Source organism: Canis lupus, chromosome 9, assembly GCF_048164855.1.
Source record: "Canis lupus baileyi chromosome 9, mCanLup2.hap1, whole genome shotgun sequence".
Taxonomy (NCBI): domain Eukaryota; kingdom Metazoa; phylum Chordata; class Mammalia; order Carnivora; family Canidae; genus Canis; species Canis lupus.
Genome location: NC_132846.1, coordinates 49,300,268 through 49,315,804, shown reverse-complemented (window position 1 = coordinate 49,315,804; position 15,537 = coordinate 49,300,268). Strand labels below are relative to the sequence as shown.

Below are 15,537 nucleotides of genomic sequence, written 5' to 3'. Positions count from 1 at the left end.
GAAGCCGCTTTGGGAAACGGAAGAGCTTGGAGCCGGTTCCCAGCCCGAACCGAGATCTGTACTGGGAGGATCTTGAGCCAGTCTCGTCCCGGGTACTGCGGCGTCGCCCCGGGCAGCACTTCTGGGACTTCGCCTCGCTGCTCGGGTAACGTTCCTCTCCACCACCGCTCTAGCTCGGAGCAGTGCCCCGAGGACCTCGCCTGCATCAGAGTTCCGGAGAGGCAGGACAGGGGGTCGGGGCGGGGGGACGGAATTCTCGGTTTTCCAGTACTTTAGGGAAACACATTCTCCTCATCCCTCAGCGCTGGGGGTGTCAGGTCTCTACGGTGCAGCTGGGAAGCTGTAGTGCCTACTCTGTTGTCCTAGCTGACACGGTGCTTCGTGCAGCTGGGTGCACGATTCTCACGATTCTCTCGAGTGAATACCGTGTACTTGGGTCGGTGCAGAGAGGGATGAATCATCGCCTACTTTTTAGACCATCTCTAGAAAATTGGGGCATAAGCTTGCATATGTTACTAAATTACCAAACCAGGAAAATGGCGAGGGGATAATTGACATTTATTGGAAAGCCTTGGTTTATTTATCACCCTTAATGGAAAAGGAATGGTTTTTGAGGATAAGAAGGGAAAGAGAATTTTTTTTTTTTTTTTGAGTAGCCGCTGTGTACTTCGGTGGTTCTTAGCCTTCGGAGATCAGGTAACCCTTGAAGGTTTGTGGACCGCCAGGGACGATTCTTTGAAAAAAAAAAAAAAAAAAAGGCTACATAACAACATTTTTCATGCAATTGATGAGACTCAGAGACTGAAACCCGTCCGTGGACTCTCTAGATGTCTGTGAACTTAAGAACCTCTATCTTGTATATGTACTTGGCACTTTAATTCTATTATCTTCTTTGACCTTCACAGTAACTTAAGTATCATCCGTTTACATGTGGAATAGCCGAGGCTTGACATTGCCTAGCAGTGTGTTCGGGTTTGATTTGATTCCGAAGCCTGTGTACTTTTCATCTTGCACAAAACTATTCTAATGTTTGAAATCCAAAAAGGTTATTAGGTTTTTTTTTTTTTTTTTAAGCTGGCTATTGCATAAAACACAGTGCATTGGTTAACATGAACTTTGGAGTCTGACTAATGGAATTAAACTCCTGCTCTGCCTCTTACTAGCAGTATGACATTGGGTGAATTAATCTATCTGTGCCTTAGTTCCTTCATCTGTAAAGTGGAGATATAATCTTAATAGTACCTGTCTCATAGGGATGTTATCAGGACTAAATGAATAAAAATGTGAAGTCCCTTGAACAGTGCCTACCACAAATAAACCCTATTAAAGTGTTTTCTATTATTAGTGTATGTCTTCCAACATGTGGTGACATTTGAATTTTATGCTGTTCGTATTTTAATATAGTTGCTCTGTTTTGGAACTTGAATGTGTTGATATCTTCAAGAACCTTATGAAGTTTTCAGTTGAAACGCTCAGTTGCAGGATGATTTGTCATGTTGATTTCTGTATAAACATATTTCTTCTTTTTCTTTTCAGCTCATAGGTATTTTAGATAGCTTTGTCGTTCACATATCTGACTTTGTAGGCTCTTGAGTTTTTGATGTTGAAACAGTTTTATTATTGAACCGTCTGCTGATAACATGTGTACCTTTTTTTTACCTCATTTGCGGTCAGAAGTTCCTAATCTCATCAAAACAGCTTGTCTGCAAGCTGTCATTCATGGGTAGAACTGAGAGCAACCACTTTTTTGATGCACTAGAACCCCTTGGTGATTAGGCAAAAACCTTTTCAAGTGAACATGACCAGTTGTTTATTTTAAACATAAGGGCACTGACCAGTATATAGTTGGGGTCAAAGGAAAAACTGCATATAATTAAAAAGTAATTCACATGTAAGTTCAGCTGTTGACAGAAAACACTCTCCTGGTAATTTGTGCCATGAATTTTGGAATCCATGAACAATAATAAACTTTTTTAAAAACAAGTAACTTGTAGTATCTATTTTGAGCATTTTCTTGTTTCCTTGTTAATATTTGAGAGGGAGCTAAATTGGTGTAGGAACACCACAGGGAATGAGAACATAAAAAAAATGTTTTTGTTAAATTGTAATTTGATTGCAATCTGACATTCTTATAGTCTAAAATTAAAGTACTGAGGTATAGCATGCTTTGATGGCAATGGGGGGGGCAGAAAGTAATTGCTTTTGATTACATACTTGTGAGAAAAAGAAATACTATTAGTCCTTCTCAGCAGTCAAGAAAGTTGTTTTGTATTTTTCTGCAGTCTTGAAGAGAAAGAATTTTTTAAGGCATTCAACCCACAGTTTTGAACACATAATTGGGCTTGGACTTCATTCCATTCACTAATTGGTCTTACTTACCAATCTAAGTTAATAACAAATTTCTTTATAAAATTATGGATTAATGAAAGATTCTTTTAAAACTCTTATGTTTCAATGTTAGAAAGTTAAAGATAGATTGACTTTGGTGGCCTTCAAGGGGAAAAAACTAATTCACAGATATTTTCTTCATTTTCAAGCTACAGTTTATACACTTATTTTTATGTCCGATGTGATATAAGTTTTTTTCAACATTAGTTGCCATTAATTATTTTTCAGTTAACTTGACTGTCTCCTAAATATGTCACATGGTATACAGCATGTTCTGCTCCTAAGGTGTTGATACCAAATTGGCTCATAAGGATACCTCAGAGGTACATTAGTGCTGCACGTGCCTTCATTCAGAAGGCATGTATTAAGGGCCCGTTCTGCTCTAGGCAGTGGACTGGTTAGTCTTGAAGAGCTCAGATCTGTATTGGAGATAGACTGGTGAACACATATATTATGGTAGATTGTTCAACAGAGGTATGCAAATTGAACTCTTTCACAGGAATTACTCTACCTGTTCATCTTTATGGAAGTGGTCCAGGTCAGAGTACTGTTGTGTAATATATATTTAATTATTGGGGTGCCTGGGTGGCTCAGTGGTTAAGCATCTGCCTTTGGCTCAGGTCATGACCCTGGGGTCTTGGGATCGAGTCCTGAATCAGGCTCCCCACAGGGAGCCTGCTTCTCCCTCTGCCTATGTCTCTGCCTCTTTCTGTGTCTCTCATGAATAAATATATAAAATCTTTAATGTATATATTTAATTATCACAACATAACCATATAACAAATACTTAATGAGCTTAACAGATTCTAGTATATCATTTTACTTTTTAAACATTAGTTTTTATATATATATAAATTTATTTTTTTATTGGTGTTCAATTTTCCAACATATAGAATAACACCCAGTGCTCATCCCATCAAGTGCCCCCATCAGTGCCAACGACGTTAGTTATTAAATAGGTTTAGGGATCCCTGGGTGGCGCAGCGGTTTGGCGCCTGCCTTTGGCCCAGGGCGCAATCCTGGAGACCTGGGATCAAATCCCACATTGGGCTCCCGGTGCATGGAGCCTGCTTCTCCCTCCCTATGTCTCTGCCCCTCTCTCTCTCTCTCTCTCTCTGTGTGACTATCATAAATAAATAAAAATTAAAAAAAATAAATTTCAATTATCTTTCTTTGGTTTCTTTTTCTTTGAAGGTTCATGAATGTTTAGCCTTCACTAATATTCTTTTATATAGTAGTTTTCAAACTTTTGAGGTTATTTAGCCTTATTGCAGCTTGTGTATATGTACATATGCATGTGTGTGTGCGCGTGTGTGCACGTGTGTGCGCCCATGAGCATGAGCACATACATACTTTGAGGCCTTGATATGGTTGGTATTATATCACCATGTTTTCCTTGTGGAACTCTTGAAACCTGTCCTACAAGTTATGGTTTAATATGGATGAGTATTCACTTAATTATCAGAAACCAAATGGTCCTGGTAAATAGATGTTTTGTCATTTAGCCTGAATTGAACAGCACTATATGAGTTTTTTTTAATTGATGGAAGGAAGGAGAGAGAGAATCTCAAGAGGGCTCCACATCAAGCTTGGACACAGGATTCAGTCTCACAACCCTGAGATCATGACCTCAGCCAAAATCAAGAGTCGTTTAACCAACTGAGCTACCCAGGAGCCACACATATGATTTTAATACAAACTTTTGTTACCTTGAATAGTTGAAAAATTTGCACAATGTTTTGCAGAGCTTCTTGCTGCAGCATCATTTCAGTGCAGTTTGCCTATTAGTATTGAGATGCTAGTAGTCAACATCTGTTCATTGTATTTTCTAGTCATAATCCTTTTTGGCCAGAGATAAGGTAAAGGTAATCTAATAATATACAACATATATTTTCTGTAGAGTCTTCTTGCTCTTATCCAGAGATCCAGCCCAGGTTATTTTAACTCCTCTTTTTGTCCACTTAGAGAGGTTCCACTCCAAGGATACCCCCTGGTGTATGTGGTGAAGCTATTAAGAAGAAAAAAACAGTTAAAATCTCCCAAATATGATCTAGTTTCTCATGTTTGGGTGAAGAAGGACACCCAGCTGGGTTACATAAATGGTTTATAGAAAAGATTGAAAAAGATTTGAAAAAAATGTTTTAACCAAGCATTAACTGGATTGGGGTATGGATTAGGGAGGCATGATCAGAATCCTAGCGGGGAATGAGAATGTAAAGTGGGGAACTGGATGTAACTTTTTAAAATCACATTTTATTTTGGAGTAATTTTAGGTTTATAGAAAAGTTGCAAAGATGGTAGAGAGAATTTCTATATATCTTTCACCCAGCTTTTCCCCTAATGGTAACCATGGTACTTTTGTCACGTCTAAGAAATTAACTTTGGTACAATACCATGAACTGAACTACAACTTTATTTGGACTTTACAAGTTTTTCCACTAAGTGCCTTTTTCTGTTCTAAGATCCAAATCAGGATACCACATTGTATTAGACCATGTGCAATTTGATAAATAGGTGAGCAATAAAAGTTCACCACGTGAACTTTTTCTCTGCCGTGTATGTGGTTCAGGAATCCCCTCTGACCACTGCTGAAGAGAGGAAGTCATTTGACCATGAGAATAGACAATACTGTGTAGGTAGTGTTTTATACCTCCTTAATTCCCAAAACACTGTTAACTCAGTGGAAGAGTTGGCTTTGCTCCCAGGAGGGTTGTATGAAGTTTCCTGAGAAGCTAAGAGCTAATCTTGATTGAGAGGCTCCACTGACACCATGTGCTCACTTCATAGGCATTACTACACAGAACTGTCACCAGTTGGTTTACTTGTCTTCTTTATTAAACTGTATGTTTCTAAGGGTCAGGGACCACCTTATTCATTTTGGAATCCTCAGGGTCCAACATAAGTTTTACTTTTTTTTTTTTAAGATTTTATTTTTTTATTCTTCAGAGACAGAGGGGCAGAGACACAGGCCGAGGGAGAAGCAGGCTCCATGCAGGGAGCCCGATGCGGGACTCGATCCCAGGTCTCCAGGATCATGCCCTGGGCTGAAGGCGGTGCTAAACCGCTGAGCCACCCGGGCTGCCCAAGTTTGACTTTTAATACACATTTGAAGAAATTCACATCTTGTTTTTTTTTTTAATTTGTTTTTTATTAGAGTTCAATTTGCCAACATACAGCATAACACCCAGTGCTCATCCCATCAAGTGCCCCCTCAGTGCCCGTCACCCAGTCACCCCCACCTCCCTTTCCACCATCCATTTGTTCTGTTTCCCAGAGTTAGGAGTCTCTCATGTTCTGTCTCCCTTTCTGATATTTCCCACTCATTTTTTTTCTTGTTTGGTAACATTGATTATTAGGTCAACAAAAGTTTTGTTTTAATACTATGTAAGAGTTGAGTTTCTCCTTTTGATTGAGCCATCTTGGTTTGCCATTTCTGTGGCTAGTTGAGTTTTTCTTCCTGGAATCTTAAAGAACTGTATAATGCTCATTTAAGATAGCCTTTTTTTTCTGATTATGTAAATTATTTTCTCTAAAAATAACAGTAGTATAGATGGCAGTAGAGGTAGAAATTTTGTTAGCTTTTAAATACATGTGTGATGACTCTAGATTCATCCCACTGGGCTGTAGATCTGGCTGTTTGCCTGCTACTTCATGCACAGTTAATGAAATAACACCTTCCTAGACTTATTGAGGGAGACGGCTTGTCAGATTCAGGGAATTCGTTTTAAAATTTTCCTGTTATAGCCAAGATTCAGTGGCCCAGGGTCACCTAAGCATAAAAGCTGCCATGGGATGGGAACACAGGGGCCTGTCCTAATTCTGTGGCTCAGGCCCAGCAGAGTTAGTTTGGTAAATAAGAAAAAAACATCATACTAGGAGAGAGTTGTAAATTGAAGCCGCTGTTTTCTTGACGTAGATGAAAGACTACTATAGGGCAGAGATGGGCCAGTTTCCTATTTTTTTTCTCCAGATGTCCCAGGAAGTTACAAAATGAGCAATGATACATTGACCCTGGTTTCCCTGTTTTGCTCACTCTAGCTTTGAATCACTTTTTCCTCCTTTCTCTGAGCTTTGCTGAGAATGGCAAAGCCTATTCCAAGGAGCAGTTGAATCTAAAATGCACTTTCGGGACACCTGGGTGGCTCAGCAGTTGAGCATCTGCCTTTGGCTCAGGGCATGATCCCAGAGTCCTGGAATCAAGTCCTGCTGGGAGCCTGCTTCTCCCTCTGCCTGTGTCTCTGCTTTTCTCTCTGTGTCTCATGAATAAATAAAAATCTTTAAACTGCACTTTCACATGTGCTCTTCATTTCAAGGCTGATGAACTCTGGTTTGTTTTAAAGAGAATGGTGCAACAGAGAGAATCCATATTGAATCCAGAAATGGAAAATCACTTTGGTCTCTGTCAGCTTCACCTTGATAAGCCTAACTTTTCTTTTAACCAGTGAATGATAAGGGAACGGTTTCCAGCCTCCTCTCAGGTGAGAGTAAGCTTGTAAAAGCTTCTCTTCAGAACCAGAAGGGCAAGTAGATTCATTGTCCTTGGCTTAACCTGCAGTCACAAGCTCTGGGTTTTGGAATTTTGTTGTTGTCATGTTAAGACCCAGCATCAGGGGTCCAGAGGGTTATGTCAATTTGAAGAGAACTGAGGAACTAAAACGTTGGCTCCATTTAGAAATGCCTTTTATTAGTTTGCAGAGTAAGGAGAGACCTGTTAAAAGATTAAAAAAAAATCTTTCACAATTCTAAAACAGACTGTAACTGAAATGCTGGAGAGTTGGTAATGTGGAGAGTTGAATTTGAAAGAAACAAAGCAATAATAAAAAAACTGAGTAAATAAGGAGATAAAGGGCATGCAGGAGCTTAAGAAACTTGTTAAAAATATATTTTGTATTTTTAAATTATAGTTGACATATATTGTGTATGTATTAGGTACAACATAATGATTGGGCAATTATACACATTATGAAATGCCTACTATGATAAGTGTAGTTACTATCTGTTACCACGCAAAGATATTACAGCTTAGGGAATATAGTCAACAATATTGTATTTTTCATCTTGGTGCCTTAATTTATTTTGTAACTTGAAGGCTGTACCTCTTAATCTCCTAAACCTATTTTCACCCATCCACTCACACCCCTCCCCTCTGGCAGCTATCAGCTTGTTCTCTATTTTATGAGTCTATTTATGTTTGTTCTGCATATAAGTGAAATCATATGGTATTTGTCTTTTACAGTATGACTTATTTCACTTAGCATAATACCCTCTAGGAGTCTATCCATGTTGCTATGAATAGCAGGATTTCATTCTTTTTTTATGACTGAGTGATATTTCATTACATATACGTGTTTGTATGTGTATGTATATATAATATCAAGAAGATATGGTATGTGTATATTTATGTGTATGTTTACATATATATACACATGCAAAGTATCTTCTTTATCTACTCATCTATTGACAGACACTTGGTTTGCTTCCATGTCTTGGCTATTGTAAATAATGCTGCAGTAAACATAGTAGTGCATATATCTTTTTGAATTCATTTCCATTTTCTTCAGGTAAATATCCAGAAGTGGAATTACTGGGTCATGTAGTTCTACTTTTTTTTTTTTTAAAGATTTATTTATAAAAAAAAAAAAAGATTTATTTATTTATTTTACAGACACAGAGAGAACATGAGCAGAGACACAGACAGAGGGAGAGTGCTCCATTGCCTGCTTTCTCCCTCTGTCTGTGTCTGCCTGGTGTGGGGTGATCCCCAGTCTGGGATCATGCCCTGAGCCAAGACAGACGCTCAACCGCTGAGCCACCCAGGCATCCCTCTTGAGCATTTTTTCACGTGTACTCTTGTTAAATATCTTAACAAGAAATTTTCGTTTGTGAAACTTTGGATAAAGTTTCTAGAAGAAATTTTGTGTCCTTGAGTTAGACTATAAAAAACACAAACTATAAAAGAGGATGATTGATAAGTTGGATCTCATCAAGTGAAAAACTTTAATTCTGTAAATAGCACTATTGAGAAAATGTTGAAAACAAATCACAGAAAATCTTTGTCAAACATATATCTAGTAAAGGACTTGTTTGCAAAATAAAAAATTCTAACAACTGAGGCACCTGGATGGCTCAGTGGTTGAGTGTCTGCCTTTGGCTCAGGTGGTAATCCTGGGGTCCTGGGATCAAGTCCTGCATCAGGGAGCCTGCTTCTCCCTCTACCTATGTCTCTGCTTTTCTCTATTATTCATGAATAAATAAATAAAATCTTAAAAAAAAAAAGAATTCTAAAACTAAGTAGTAAGAGGACAAACAGCTTCATTTTAAAAAATGCAAAAAATTTGAGTGCCAATGAAGTGTCACAAATAGCCAATGAGCACATGAAAATATACTTTCCATATTGTTAGTCCCTATGGAAATGCAGATAAGACCAGATTGAGGGACCACTTCACACCTACTAGAATGGGTAAAATTTAGTAGAATGTTTTTAACCTCTATGTATTTGTGCTCTTTCCAGATTTTTTTCTTGTGGTTGATTTCTAGTTTTATAGCATTGTGGTCAGAAATGATGCATGGTATGACTTTGATCTTTTTGAATTTGTTGAGAAACTTGTTTTGTGGCCTACTATGTGATCTATTCTGGAGAATGTTCCATGTGCACTTGAGAAGGATTCATATTCTGCTATTTTAGGATGGAATGTTCTGAATATATCTCTTAAATCTATCTGGTCCAGTGTATCATTCAAAGCCACTGTTTCCTTACTGATTCTCTTTTTGGATGATCTGTCCATTGATGTAGGTGGGGTGTTAAAGTCCCCTACTATTATACTATTATTGATTTCTTCCTTTATGTTTGTTATTAACTACATTAAGTTGAGTACGTAAATATTTGCAGTTGTATCTCATTGGATTGCTTTAGAATTATAACATTTAAAAGACCGACAATATTCACTTTTGGCAAATGTGAACAACTGGAGGTCTCATACATTGCTGGTAGAAATGCAAGATGATACAGATGCTCTGGAAAACAGTGTAACACTTTCTTATAAGTTAAATATATACTTATCATGTGACCCAGCACTCTTTTAGCTGTTTACCCAAGAGAAATGAAAACATGTGTCCACACAAGACTTATAGTTGAATGTTCATAGCATCTTTATCCATAATAGCCCCAAACTGGATAGAATCAAATCCTTCAACTGGTGAAGGAATTGTATTATAATGGACTACTACACAGCAGTAAAGAGAAATGAACTGCTGCTACGTGTAATGACGTATATGGATCTAAAACATATTGAAGAAGAAATGCCACACAAAAGACTTCATTTTGTGTATGATGCCATTTGGCACATGGAAAAGGCAAAACTGTAGTGATAGGAAGCACATCAGTGGTTGCACAAGGGGATCATGAGAAAACTTTAGGATGATGAAAGTTCTGTATCATGATTATGTTTTATATCATAACCTCAGAAAATTGTCAAAGCTCTTATTGTTTGCTTTAAATTGGTGACTTTTAAAAATAAATAAAAATAAATAAAAAAAATAAATTGGTGACTTTTACTATATATAAGCTATATGTCAATACAGCTGATTTTGGCAATATTTTTTTTTGCCAGTGATTTCTGCAGGATTAGAGACTGGACTCAGATTAATTCAGATCTGAATTTGTTATAGACACTAAAATAATTTTGGAATAAAAAATAATAATTTTGGAATAATCAATATCCCTGAATTGAGTTGCAAAGAGCTTACTAGTTATCAAGTTGGGTCAAGTTTAGGCTAAAAGACTATTATTATTAATGAGAGTAGGTGGAAATAAGATACACATTTTATTTGGAGTTGCTTGATTAGAGAATCATAGTTCCAAATAATCAAGGGGAAAAACCTTGTGGTTGATTAGGGTTTGGCCTAACTCTTTACTGGTTCTAATACTGTGACCACCAGTTTCTAGAATACTCACTTCCTTTTGCCTCCAGGTAACCACTTATACAGTTTTTTCCTCTTCTCTGATTGTTTCTTTTCACTCTTTACTACCTCCTTTTTGGGGGGTTGAGGAGTACATTTAAGGTTGATCCCTTCAGGGTTCTATAATTGTTCTTTTTCTTGGTCTACTTGTTTTGCATGACAGTGCTTTTTATTTCCTGTGTCTTTTAACTGCCCTCAAGATACTGGTATCTCCATAGCTTCAGATGCTTAGTTCTATTTGTCTTGTAAATATATTCACCTGGATATCTCATAGACACTTCAGACTTAGTTCTGTACTCATTATCTTTCCCTAAGCATTGGCTTTGCCTCCTTAATTCACCACCATCATTCATCCAGGCTCCCAAGCATAAAAAATCCCGATTTGTCCTTGGCTTCTTGCTCTCTTTTATCTTTTTGACCTCACAGGTCACTAATCCTGTTGCCTCTAACTGGGAAACAATGCATACTCTAGCCTCCCCACCCCCCACGAGCCTTGCGGCCAGTGCCGGCTGCTCCCTTGGACCAGCATTTTCCTTGACTCTCAGCCATTGATTGATCTATCCTCCTCTTCAGTCTCTTTTAATGTGTGATCCTCATTCTCCCTTAGTTAAAAAAACATCTCTTGTTTTTTTTTTTTTTTTTTTGGTTGTGATTGCTTAAAGTCTAAAAGGAAGTCATATTCTTTGAAATTTCCAGGGTATTTCTTGAACTCTCATTCTTCCTATCCCAAGAATCTTTTTTTTTTTTTCCCCCTTTCTTGGGGTTCTTGACACATCAGTGTTCCTGGTTGAGTGTAGGCTCTGGAATCTCACTGCCTGGCTCTTTCATTCGTCAACTGGGTGACAATGGGCAGGTTATTTTAACTCTCTGTGCTTCTGTGTCCTAGTCCATAAAACATGGCTAACAATACCTTATGTGATACCTTATGTGATTGCTGCTAGTTAAATGAGATAATAAGTAAAGCACTTCAAACAGTGGGGGCGCTTAGTGGGTTCTTAGTAAAGGTAGATTTGTTTATCATCACTCTTGAGAAAAAAACAGAACACTCGGTATTTTGGATTGTTGCTGTGGTTGTTTCCAAATAAGATTTCTCTGGAAAACCAGTTAGTCTCTCAGGTACACTCAGTGCCATCTTCATAATTTACTGCCGGCTGGGCTGCCATCGTGGCCTGGACACAAACTACCATCATAAGCTGGCAGCCTGGTTTGCACGTAAAGCCATATCCTGCCAATCACCTGCGGCCAGTTTCCAGCCTCTTCCAGTCCTTTGTCTTATGCACCGTATCTTGCACTCAAGAGCAGCTGAGTTCCTTCCTTTTCTTAGGACACCTCCATTTTATATCCAAGGCAACCGAAGAGAAGTAGCTTGTCCAAGATTACTCAGTAGTTAAGAGTCATGCTCCTGAGCACTTTACCATACAGTGCTGAGAACCAGTCACCTTAGTTTGCCCCAGGTGGTCTTTCTAAACTCTTTGCTTTCATAATGCTGACCTTTTTCTTCACTCCCTTTCATTTTTTTTTTTCTTCACTCCCTTTCTTGACTCAACTTTGGCCTATGCTGTTTTTTTCTGCCTAGAGTACTAGTCCTTTTATGTCTGCCTTGCAAATGTTTGCTCAGTCTTAAGTAATAGCTCTGCTGTCTCTCTTGTCATTACTTAACCACTCTCAGGCAGTTACCTTTCTCTTCCCTTTGCCCTCCACATATTGTTTATTCCTTTTTTTGTGTTACTTGCCACATTGTATTGTCCATCTCCCACCTTGGACAGAGTTCATCCAAGGTAAGAAAAGACCCTGTCTTATTTATCCTTGTTACCTTAGCTTTTAGCACACTATCTAGCAGATAGCAAATGCTCAAGAAATATGAAATGAATGAAGAATGAACCTTACAGAAGAACCTGAAAATGTTGGCAGATTATAGTCAGTGAATTACAGTGAATTTGCTAAAAACAATGTTTTATCAAATTATGTTAGGCAAAAAGAAAATACAGATATCCAGGGATGGGGGAACATAGCAGAAAAAAATTTTATTTAAAATGTGGGTATATGGGATGGGTGGTAGTGGAGTAATGAACCATAAGTTGAGTGGGGAATGTAGTGCTTTTCAAAGTTTGCAGTTAAGTACCTTTGGTGGTAGAGGATAGTGGACATGTAACTCCTTAGGGGTTGGGAGTAGAGCCCCAAGCAGCTTTTCTGCCTCCAGTATCAAGTATCTGAATATTATGAACATACCCATATTTTAGAAATTAATGCAAATTTTGCATCCTATTCCATTATGTATGAGTGTTTTAAGATGAAAATACTTTTTTCTTCCCACCTACCTCATCATCCAGTGAATGGTTGCTGCAGGAACTTGTGCCATTTACCCTCTGGCTTCCAGCACATTGACATGCTCCAATGCCCAAATCTGGGAAGCATGGAATGGGGTTATAGTCTAATATGGCAGTATGCTAGCTTGCTGTGATGTGGGGGATTATCTACTCAGGAGTATTATGTCATGGAACTGAGGAGGGTGAGCTCATCTTTGCTCTAACAAGGCTGTTTCTGGAAGGCTGCAGTCAGTTGGAGGCACCTCATTACCAGATCACTGGGGACCAGTTGGAGAGAGTTCACAGAAGACCCACAGGAATGATTAAGAGACTGGAGGGGCTGACTGATGAGGGAAGAATATAAATGAAAACCGTATAACTTGGCTGAACTGAGATAGCAGGAATACACAACTGTATAAATATCTCACGAGAATAAACTCGATGGGGGAGGGTGATCTCTTATGGTGGGATTTGGTGGAGAATAAACCAAGGCTGAAATTAAGCAAAGGAAAACGTAAACTAATAATCTGAAGTATCTGATGGCACACTTTGTTTCTTGGAACCTACTTAGATCACTCTAAACTGTGGGCCTCTTTTAATTGAATGATTTGTTTTTTTTTAAGATTTGATTTTCCTGGGCTTGTGGCTGGTGCTTCTGTATAGAGAATCCTGAAGACTACATTTTCTAAAGCCAACATCTTTCTTTTTCTCATCTTTCTTTGTCGGACTCTGTGGGTGATAGTTGGGTGATTGTGTGCTGCCATTGCTGCTTTTCTTTATTCACCAGAATTCCAAAGTGGACTTTCACATCATTTTTTTTCATGGCTTTTTATAGTAGTTTAAAAGTAGACCCTGAGTCAGTAATATATATTGTAATAATTTTAGAAACCTGGATATGGTATTGGTCCTTGAGGTACTGGTTTTAGGAAATTATAGCCTTGATAAAATGCAAGCGTAATTGTAGGAAACATGTACTTTGGGGAAATGATTGTATAAAATTCCTACTTGGGGTATGGGAGGCATAAAACTTTTAAATAACAGTTGAAATTAGCCAGGAGAAATATTTGCATAATGTTGCAAGTTTTATAGCTCTTTTCCTAAGAGGGGACAGTAGAACTAGAAGAAAATGATTTTATGCTTTTTTTGATTTATAAAAATGAGTTCATTTATATTAAGCAGTTATGTAGCTTTAAGACTAAGACCTCTATTCTAGAGATTGGTAAACTTTTTTTTTGTAAAGGGTCAGATAGGAAAACTTTATAGACCACGAGTTTCTGCAGCTACTCGACTTTGCTCTTGTGCAAAAGCAGTCATAGATCATATGTAAAGGAATGAACTTGGCTGTGTTCACTTTTTTTTTTTTTTTTTTTTCTAAAAAAAGCAGCTGTCTGGACTTGGCCTACAGGCTGTAGTTTGCCAACTCCTGCCCTAGACCTTTGCTCCCAAAAGCATGATCTGTAAACCAGCAGCATCAACACTCCCTGTGAGTCCATTAGAGATACCGAATATCGGGTCGCTTCTCGGAGGGACTGCTCTATAGCTTAGACCGAGCTTCTCAGACTTTAATGTGTGTAGGAATCACTTGAGGGCCCTTATCAAAGTACAGATGGAAATAAACTGAATAGCATACTAGCTACTAGGAGACAAAGATGAGTAAGACCCAGTCAGTATCCTTAGAGATCCCTGAATTCATTAGGAGAGACTACTATACAATACAACAAATACAGGCTAATACATGTTATAATAGAGGTATTTTCAACATAGGAGTATCACAGAGGAGCAAGTGATAGGGTCTGCGTGGCATGGGGGCAGTCCTCACAGGGGCCTGAGAATCGGACCCGGAAGGGGGATGGTGCTTGATTTGAATTTTGAGGCTTACTAGAGACACTGAATGAAGCATTATCATGGGTAGTAGGTTCATGGTGGGGTGCAGTAAAAATGATGTTAGAACCGTGAGTTATTTGGACACCTAGGTGGCTCAGTTGATTAAGCATCTCCCTTTGGTTCAGGTCATGATTCCAGGATCCTGGGATCAAGCCCCGTGCATTGGGATGCTGTCTCTTTAGCTGGGAATCTGCTTCTACTTCTCCCTCTGCCCCTGTTCCTTCCCTCTCTCTTTTTCTCTCTCTCTAGTAAATAAAATCTTAAAAAAAACAACAAAACAAAACAAAACTACTTAAAGAAAGAACTAGGAGTTATTTAATTTAATAACTAAATGGCTGATTACAGGGCTGGAGACCTACTAAGATTATAATGAATAGAAATAAAATTTCAGTACATTCTATTATTTTTAGCTAATTTCTTATACTCTTATTTGAAAAAGGATAATTTGCCTGTTCTCTCCCCATAAGTTATTTGTTTTCCAGAAGTAGAAACTTTTAATAGGTTCTTACATCAGTAAGAATTTGGAAAACACTGTAAGAGGCAGAAAATAAAAATTATTTATAATTCCGTACACCAAGACATGACGACTTTAAATATTTCTATGTTGTTCCGTCTAGTCTTTTGTATGTAATGTAACATTTTAAAAATTGGGCTCATGCTATATAAATAATTTTGTGCTTGCTTTTTATTTAGCATTTTATTTGTGGGAAATTTCTTTCTTTATTCCTTAAAAGGTGTCATTTTTTAATGCTTAGATAGCATTCAAGTGGAGCTCCTATAGTTTATGTAACTTATCTTGTTTGTGGCTCCTTTAAGCTGATTCCAGTTGCTAGTTGACCCAGTTTTTGGCTCATATACTTGGCAATTCTGTCACCATATTTTAAAATAAATACATATACTTGTTTATTTTTAATTATAAAAGTTTGCTAACTTGTTTGATCTGCTGGCCTTCACTCATTCCATTCTGCTGTTCTTACTAGCACTGTGGGTTTTCTTTCTT

General features: G+C 38.0%; 1 protein-coding gene across 2 annotated transcripts in view; it reads left to right on the top strand.

Annotated features, from left to right (window-relative positions):
* Nucleotides 1-6: 6 nt before the first annotated feature.
* The window catches only part of AREL1 (apoptosis resistant E3 ubiquitin protein ligase 1), a 42,168-nt gene continuing 26,637 nt past the window's right edge, over nt 7-15,537 (top strand). For both annotated transcript variants that reach the window (XM_072839337.1, XM_072839336.1), the window contains exon 1: nt 7-145. The gene's annotated coding sequence lies outside the window, so the exon portion shown is untranslated. The remainder of the gene's footprint in view (nt 146-15,537) is intronic.